Below are 8,036 nucleotides of genomic sequence, written 5' to 3' on the forward strand. Positions count from 1 at the left end.
AACTGAATTTGGCAGGCAGGCTCGGGGCCGAGCGCTGGAGATTAGGGATAATCTCATTTAAAGCATTACTAATAAAAGTTACTAAATTTGTCCATCTCCGAGGCTTTCCCTGGAGGGTTGAGGTGGGATTTTTTTTTCCCCCGCCAGTGTGAAATCGCCCCAAAACGTGTCTGGCATCTCCAAAAAAAAAGCATCAGGGGGATGGATGGGATGAAGGACAGGCTCGGGTTCGGCTCATTTTCATTCGGCACATCCCGGTGTCACCTGCAGGATGTCACCCGCCTGCCGAGGGCTGTCCCCGGGTAATCCGGGGGGATTCTCACCATCTCCGTGCCTGGAAAATGGAAATATTCCCAGTCCTGGCTGTGATGTGAGCAGCTAAAAGGACTCGGGAGCAAGTCCGATGGATGCCGGCGCGTGCTGGAGCGGAGGAGGAGGACGGGAGGGAAGAGGCGTCTGTCAGGATGAAATCCCCGCCGCGCTCTCTGCACGGAGCTGTTGCCCGGCAGAGCCGAGCTGGGCCGGGCACAGGGGGTTTGCAAGCCCGGGCGCTGCCGTGCGAGGCTGGAAATTTGGGGGAAAACCAGCTGCCGGCACCGGTTTATCCCAGCTATTCCCGTGGGAGTCGCGTCGCTCAGAGCAGAGGTCGGATCCCGGCGCGCTCTTGGCTCACGCGTGGCCTTTTCGGGAAGAGAGGAGCTCCAGGGAACGTGGCAGGGATGGGGATGTCAGGTCTGTGCTTGCGCTTCCACCTGGACTCGGGATCTGGTTCATCCTACCCACTGGGCATTTCACGGGACCCTCAGATCCCTTTGGAAAAGAGTTTTCCTGGGAAACCTTCGGAAATTTTGAGTTTGTAGCTGTTTTGCTGGTGATTTAGCTGAGAACGGGCTTGGAAAACTCCAAGCGTTGCAGGAGCATCACCTCCAAGCCTGGATGGAGGAGTTTTGGGGGGAATTCGCCTTCCTTGCTCCCTTTTTTCCTTCTCCCTCCCCGTTGCCTCCCCCAAAATACTTCTGTGCATCACAGGGAGACCCGCCAGCTCCAACACGGGTTGGAAAAGCTGGAGCTGAATTCCACCAGGACTTTTTCAAGGATCCAGCCCCACCTTAACCCTTTCGCCGTCCAATTCCCACTGCTTTCCCCACGGGAAAACGCCCGCATTCCCCCCTTTCTTCAGCGGGGCCTGGATTTTGGGGAAGAAGGGGCAATCGGACGACGTGCATGTTGTTGGAGGAGGATTTAAATGTTTCGAAGGTCTGATGTCCCCAAATTAATTAGGGGCCAAAATTAGTGATGACCCCAAATTAATGATATCCCCAAGTTGATGAGGGCCCCAAATGATCAATGTTCCCAAATTAACCCAACCAAATTAATGCACAAAATCTAACGAGGTTGCCAGGGGTTTAAATGGCGGTAAAATACTGCAGGGAGGGAGTGCAAAGAGCGTTTTTGGGGCTCCCCCCGGCTGCTCTCGGGGGGCCTGTGGCTGCTCCCACCCCCCTGCGTGGGCTGATGCCTCAGTTTCCCGAGGGACAACCCCACTCTGACCAGGGTTTGGGGGTCCCGTTACCCCATATTGGGAGTACGGGGTCGCGCATTTGTGTCCATGTCCATGTCCCCCTCGTGTGTCCTCTGCGCCCCACCTGCACCCCCTCGTGTCCCACTCACGTCCCCCTTGTGTCCCTCCCTGTGTCCCCGCTGCGTCCCCCCCCTTTCCTCCCCCAGTGTCCCCCTGTGTCCCCTCCCGTGTCCCCCCTGTGTCCCCCCACGCCCCCCACCCCATGTCCCCGGGGGTTTTGTGCCTGCTCCCGGCCCCCGCGTGGGCTGATGCCTCAGTTTCCCGGGGGTCCAATCTCACAATGACCGGGCTTTGGGGGTCCCGTTACCCCGTTTTTTGCGGGTGCGGGGTCGCGTGTCCGTGCCCGCGTCCCCCGCGCCGTGTCCGCGTCCCCCCCCGTGTCCCCCTCATGTCCCCGCTCCTGCGCAGCGCAGGGAGCGGGCGGGCGGTGCCACTGCGTGGGGAAGGGGGGGGGCTGCGCGTGGGGGGGGAAAGGAGGAGGAGGAGGAGGAGGAGGAAGAAGAAGGAGGAGGAGGAGGAGGAAGGAGGAGGAAGGAGGGAAGAAGAGGAGGAGGAGGAGGAGGAGGGGGGGGAGCAGGGATGCGGCGCTCATTCCCCCCCCCCGGCTGCAGCGGGGCGGCGGTGAGGGAGCGTGGAGGAGAGGGAGACAAGATGGCTTCCTCCTGAGGGCCGGCGCCGTGCGGGGCCGGCGGGGGCTGCGGGGGCAGCGCGGGGGCAGCGGCGAGGTAAGCGCACCCCTTCCCCCCCAAAACACCCCCTCTGCACCCCCTCAGCCCCCTCCCCCCCCCCAAAAAACCCCCCCCCGGGGGTTGGGGGGGGGGGGGGGGGGGTTTAAACCCCCCCCCCCCCCCCGCGGTGTTGGCGGCCCCGCGGGGCCGCGAGGACAAAGCGGCGGGGCCTGGGGAGGGACACACGCCCCGCGCCCCCGCCCCCGTTTTGTGGCTGTTTTCCTTCTTTTATCCCTTTTCCTTTCCCTCCAGCATCGCTTCGTGCGGGGGGGGGGGGTAGGGTGGGGGTGGCGGGGAGAACGGATAGGGGTGGGAGGCAGATAAGCCTTAAGGTGCACCGTGCCCCCCCCCCCCCCCCCATCGTTATTCCCCCGTGTGCTTTTCGCCTTTATTAATGATCGTTTGTATTAATTGATGCCGGCCGTCCCCGAAATGTGCTGAGCTCAGAGGTGCGGCGGGGTGATGCGAACAAGGGCGATGAGGCTCCCCGCCGTGACGTCACGGTGACGTCACCCGCCGGTGGCAGCTGTCATCCCTCGCCGTGACGAGGACCCGGGTCCGGCGCGGGCACCCCCCGCTCTCCGTCACGCCGCCAACCACGGGGGCACGATGGAGGTGGGCAGAAAAAGCAGCTTGTCCTCCTCGGCGGGGTCTCACTTGCCCGCCCAGGCGGCGATTTGGGTTATCCCAGTGCCAAGAGCGGCGTGCTTCGGTGGCGGGCAGCGCTGCGGATGCTGGTGGCTCCAAGGGACGTCGCCGAGGTCAGGGCAGAGCGTTGCCAAAACGCGCGGCCGCCCCGAAGTTTGGAGTCGGCGGTGAGCGGCTTTTGGCACCACGTGTTTTCGCAGGGATGGGGATGCTTCAGATCTCGCACCCGGGGATGCGCCGGGCGCGTGCGCCCGCCAACGCCGGAGCTGCCTCCGGAGCGGCGGATGCTGTGCAAAAAAAAAAAAAAAAAAAGAATCCAGAGCTCGATTTCCACCGGTGGCAGGTGCCGGGGCCGTGGGTTCGGGTGCCGGGATGCGCTGAGCGGCGGCGCGGCCCCGAGGTTGCATCATGCTGGGAAGGGCTGGGCAGCGCCGGAGCAGAGTCCTCGCAGGTTGTTACGGCGGCCCCATAAACGAGCCCCACTCTTGGCCTTTGGCACCTCATTAGCTGTGGCGAGGTTTGTTTTTCGGATTGCCCGACATGGACTCTTTGTCGCAGGTAATTAAGGGGGGAAGGTGGCTCCGAAGAGGAGACGGTGGGATCTGGGGAAGGCAAAGTGTGTGTGTCCCCAACATTTTGGCTTTTCTGTGGGGGCCTTTGGTGGCCTCCCTGGGAGCAAGGATGGCATGATGGCTCTGGGACACATGGTTGTGCTTTGGGTCTGTGTCCCAAAAAGCCCTTCTTGAGGTGTCCCTGGCGCTGGCACACTGGGAGTGATCTGTCCCCATGGCACCGGGGTCCCCAGTCCCCTTCCTGCATGTGCTGAAGTCCCCATTCCCTGTCCCCATGGCAGCAGGGTCTTTGGTCCCGGTTCTGCATGTGCTGCAGTCCCCAATTCTTGTCTCCATGGCATCGGGGTCCCTGGTCCCCTGTCTGCATGTGCTGGGGTGCCTGGTCCCCGTCTCTGTGCCGTTGGGATTTTGACTCCTTCCTGCATGCACCAGCGTTCCCAGTCTCCATTCCCACATTATCGGGGTCCGTGGTCCTTTGCCTGTGTGTGCTGGGATCCCTGGTCCCCATCCGTGTGACATCGGCGTCCTCAGTCCGTGTGTGCCAGGCTCCCCTGTCCCTGTGGCTGTGTGTCCCCCTGTCCCCATAGCAGTGGGGTTCCCGACCCCCTGCCTGCTCCCTGTGGGAGTTTCCCGGTCCCCATCCCCGCTGCGTCAGGATCCTTGGTCCCCTGCTTGTGTGTGCTGGTGTCCCCATCCCCACGGCAGCCGTGTCCCTTGTCCCCCACCTGTGCACGCTTGGGTCCCTGCTCCCTGTTTCTGCAGCGTTGGCGTTCCTGATCCCTCCCCTGCATGTGCAGGGTCTCTTGTCCCCATTCCCATGCCACTGGGATCCCCAGTCCCTTCCCTGCGTGGACAGGGCTCCCTTGTCCCCGTTCCCATTCCACTGGGGGGGTCCCAGTGCTCTTCCTGCCTGTGCTGGGCTCCCTTGTTCCTGCGATGTCGGGGGGTCCTCGGTCCCTTGCCTGCATGTGCCAGCTTTCCCTGTCCCTGTTCCTGTGGCACTGGGGTCCCCATTCCCTGCCCCCACCGTGTCCCTCGCTCCACGTGCGTGCCGGGAATCTTCTCAAGGGGATGTCATGAAGGGGCCAGCGCCAAACCCACCGTCCCTGTCCCCTCGCTGTCCCCACTGCAGATCGGGATGCAGGCTGGGATGAGGGAGATGCCCCCAAATCCCTCTCGGGGACACCCCCCTGCTCCCTCCTCTGCCAGCGCTTTAATCTCGGTGCTTTGAGCTCTGTGTAAAAGGGTGCCAGACCATTTTTGAGGATGAAAGAGCTTTTTTCATTTATCCCCTCTGCTTCCCGGGCCGGCATCCAAGGGGAGATGAAATGAAACGGGAAGAGGCTGGAGGTGAAACAGCTGTGATCAGCTCTGTCCCCGCTCCACATCTGCCCGCCACACCACTGCCAGCCCCGCAAAACCAGCTCAGCCCCAATTTTCTCCTCTATCCCGGGGCCAAAATCCCCTTTCCCCGGGAGCAGGGGTGCTGGGCGGCGGCGGGGCGGCCTGGGATTTGCAGGCAGGGCTGTCGGAGGGAGCCGTGTCGCGGGGACAATGCAGTGTGTTTGTTTGCTACAGCTAAAATGGCAGTTCTTAAGGGGAAAAAAAAGAGAGCGAGAGCGAAGTGCTTCTGCACATCCAGTCGCCGCATCTTTTGATTAAATGAGATTTTGCTGTCGAAGGGGGGAGCTGGGGACCACGAGCTCCTGAGCCTGCAGTTCCCATCGCAGCCAAATGAGGGGAAAAAAAAAATTCCGAACCACCCCGAGCTCTGAAAATGCTGTGAAAAAAAAAAAACGGATTGGAGCAAGTTGTAATTGCTGCAGTTGTCAGCGTGGAGGCCGGGGATGCCGTGGGGTGACCAGAGGGTTTGTCACCGCGGGGCTGGTGGCACGGCCCCGCTCACCACAGCTCCGCTTCCCAGCCTGGCTGGAAAGGATGGAGAAACATCCCGGGAGCTGCAGCTGGGATGTGGCAGGGAATGGGGAGCAGGATGAGGAACAACAGAGCGAGGGGCTCCGAAGACCCTGAGCCTCGGAGGAACCCGGTGGTGTGGCAATTAAAGCCTCTGCACTCAAGGCCGTTGCGTTGAAGCCGCTGCAGTTAAAGCTGTGGCGCCTAAATCCTCGCCAATTAATGCTGCTGCAATTAAAGCCCTGGCACTTAATTAACGCCATCGCTGCACCAGCCCTCGTGGCGGTGCCGGCTTCTCCCAGCCGTGCCAGGTGTCTCCATGAGCCTTCCTGGTTGGAATAGCTGGTGCAGGAGCACACTGGGAACACGCTGCTGGCCTACTGGGAACACCTTGTCTGCCAGCTGGAGCACACTGGGAGCATACTGGGAGCATCCTGCCTGTCCTCCAGAGCACACTGGAAACTCACTGGGAGCGCACTGGGAGCACAGTCCCTGCTGGCTGGACCACACTGCCTGTCCTTTGGAGCACACTGGGAGCGTCCTGCCTGCCCTGTGGATCACACTGGGATCACACTGGGAGCACGCCGCCTGCCCTCTGGATCACACTGGGATCACACTGGGAGCAAACTGGGAGCACGCCGCCTGCCCTCTGGATCACACTGGGATCACACTGGGAGTGCCGCCTGCCCTCTGGATCACGCTGCCTCCCCTCTGGATCACGCTGCCGGCCGGAGCACGCTGCCTGCCCGCACATGGCTTTTTTTAGGTTTACAAACATGACGGGCCCATGCACGCGCCGCTTCCCCCCCTCCTTCCCCGTGAGTCATCAACCCCGTCACCGGGGCCGGGGAAGCCGGAGGCGGCGTCGGCGCTTTCCCCGTGGTGCTGCTGACCCCAGCCAGGGGCGGGGGGGGAAAAAAAAACAAAAGGCAAAATCAGACTTTGGTTTTCCGTTCTTTTAACCATTCCCCGTTTCCACTTTTGGCGAGCGAGATGGGGAGGATGCGGATGGCGAGCGTGGCTGCCATCCCGGCTCGTGGGTGGTCTGTGGCGAGGTGTTTTTGGAGAGGACCACGGCACCGGCTGGAGGGTGGGAAGAGTTGAAACGTCACTGGCTTCCCCGGCTTCCTCACCCTTTGTTGGTTGTTTCCCCAGCCTTGGATTTAAGGCGATGCTGATCGGTGTGGTTTTGGGGATGGGTGAGAAAAAGCTGGTGAGGATCCCAAAATGTTGGCAGAGGTGCTGGCAAAAGCCTCCTGGGGGCCCGGCAGTGCCGGCGAGCGTGGAGATGCCGAAGCCCCCGCGCTGAGCTCATCGGCTGAGGTGGCTCTGGTGACTCAGCAGTGCCGGTGCTGACTCAGCGGCCCCGGCCCCCGGGGAGGCAGTTGGGATAGCGGGAGAGCTTGAAATTTTTGGGTAGAAAAAGGGACTCCTTTGTACGGCGTGCTGCAGTTTGCTGATGCCGAGCCAGTATCCGTGCTGCCAACGCATTTTCCACCCCGTGCACCTTCCTCCGGCTTTGGAAAAGGGATTTCATCCAAAGGGGTCGCGTCTCCCACCTGCCATGAGATGCTTTTCCCCACGGGAAACGGGTCGTGGCAGCGAAACCAGCTCCAGGTTTGGCAGGGGCGGCGTTTTTCCTGCTCCCAGATGGGGCAGGGCCCGGCTCCCACTCATCTCCCGGCTCCTGCCCGCCGGCCGTCGCGCCGCCAACTTGCCCGTGCTTGCCGGGTGGGAGGGCGGCGGCACACACGGTTCTTCTCCTCCTCCTCCTCCTCCTCCTCCTCTGCCGAAGGTCGGGCTGTGCAGCAGCGTGAGGAGCCCCACGTCCCGGGGAGGGGGGCACGGCAGCATCCCCCAGGTATGACGGGATGGGGGTGACCTGGAGGGGAGCCAAGCACCTGTGGGTGCTGGCTGGCACATCCCTGACTTGCACCTGGGGACTGGGAGGGCGCAGGGACTCCTCCTCTGTTCAAACCGGGGGCAGAGGCTGGAAAACTGGGGTGCAGTTGGGTTAGTGCTTTCCTCCTCGCTCCTCCGAATGTGGCTTTTCGCCCTGGCTTGCGGTGCAAAGCGATCGGCAGGGTGGAAATGCCCCCACAGAGGGTTGTGGGGGCTGGAGTGGCCGGGAGGGGACGGAGCCGGGTGCTGTGGGGAGTGCTGGCAGCAGGGCTCTGAAATCGGGCCCGGTGCCACGGGGGCGGCCGGAGGGGGATGGGAAATGCAGCTGGGCCGGGTGGGAGGTGAGGAGAGGCCCCAGGCCTTCCCAGTATGGACCATGCGCTTCCACTTCCTTCCCATATGGGTCCTCTTCCTTCCCTGCCCCTGTCCCTTTCCTACCTGCCCCCTTCCCATTCTTCCTCGTTTCCCTTCCTCCTCATCCCCATCTTCCTTTTCTTTCCCCTCTTCCCCTCCTTGCCCATCCCCTTTCTCCCCTTCCTTCTCCTTTCTTCTCTTCTTTGCTTTTCTCCCCATTTCTCTTCATTCCCTTCGTCTCCTTCCCCATCCCTTTTTCCCCATCCCCTTCTTCCCCTTCTCCTTCACCTTGCCTTTCTCCTTTTCCTTTCCCTCCATCTCATTCTCCTCATCTCC

The 8,036-nt window shown here is 62.0% G+C and overlaps 1 long non-coding RNA gene across 1 annotated transcript; it reads left to right on the top strand.

Moving 5' to 3' along the window:
* The first annotated feature begins 2,677 nt into the window (after nucleotides 1-2,677).
* LOC121672531 lies at nucleotides 2,678-6,382 on the top strand. Its single transcript, XR_006018890.1, has 2 exons — nucleotides 2,678-3,071; nucleotides 3,159-6,382. It is a non-coding gene; the product is annotated as an uncharacterized LOC121672531 (long non-coding RNA).
* The last annotated feature ends 1,654 nt before the right edge of the window (nucleotides 6,383-8,036 follow it).

The sequence above is a fragment of the Corvus kubaryi genome, unplaced genomic scaffold, assembly GCF_017639235.1.
Source record: "Corvus kubaryi isolate FWS band 111438036 unplaced genomic scaffold, C.kubaryi_AGA036_p1.0 62653, whole genome shotgun sequence".
NCBI classification, from domain to species: domain Eukaryota; kingdom Metazoa; phylum Chordata; class Aves; order Passeriformes; family Corvidae; genus Corvus; species Corvus kubaryi.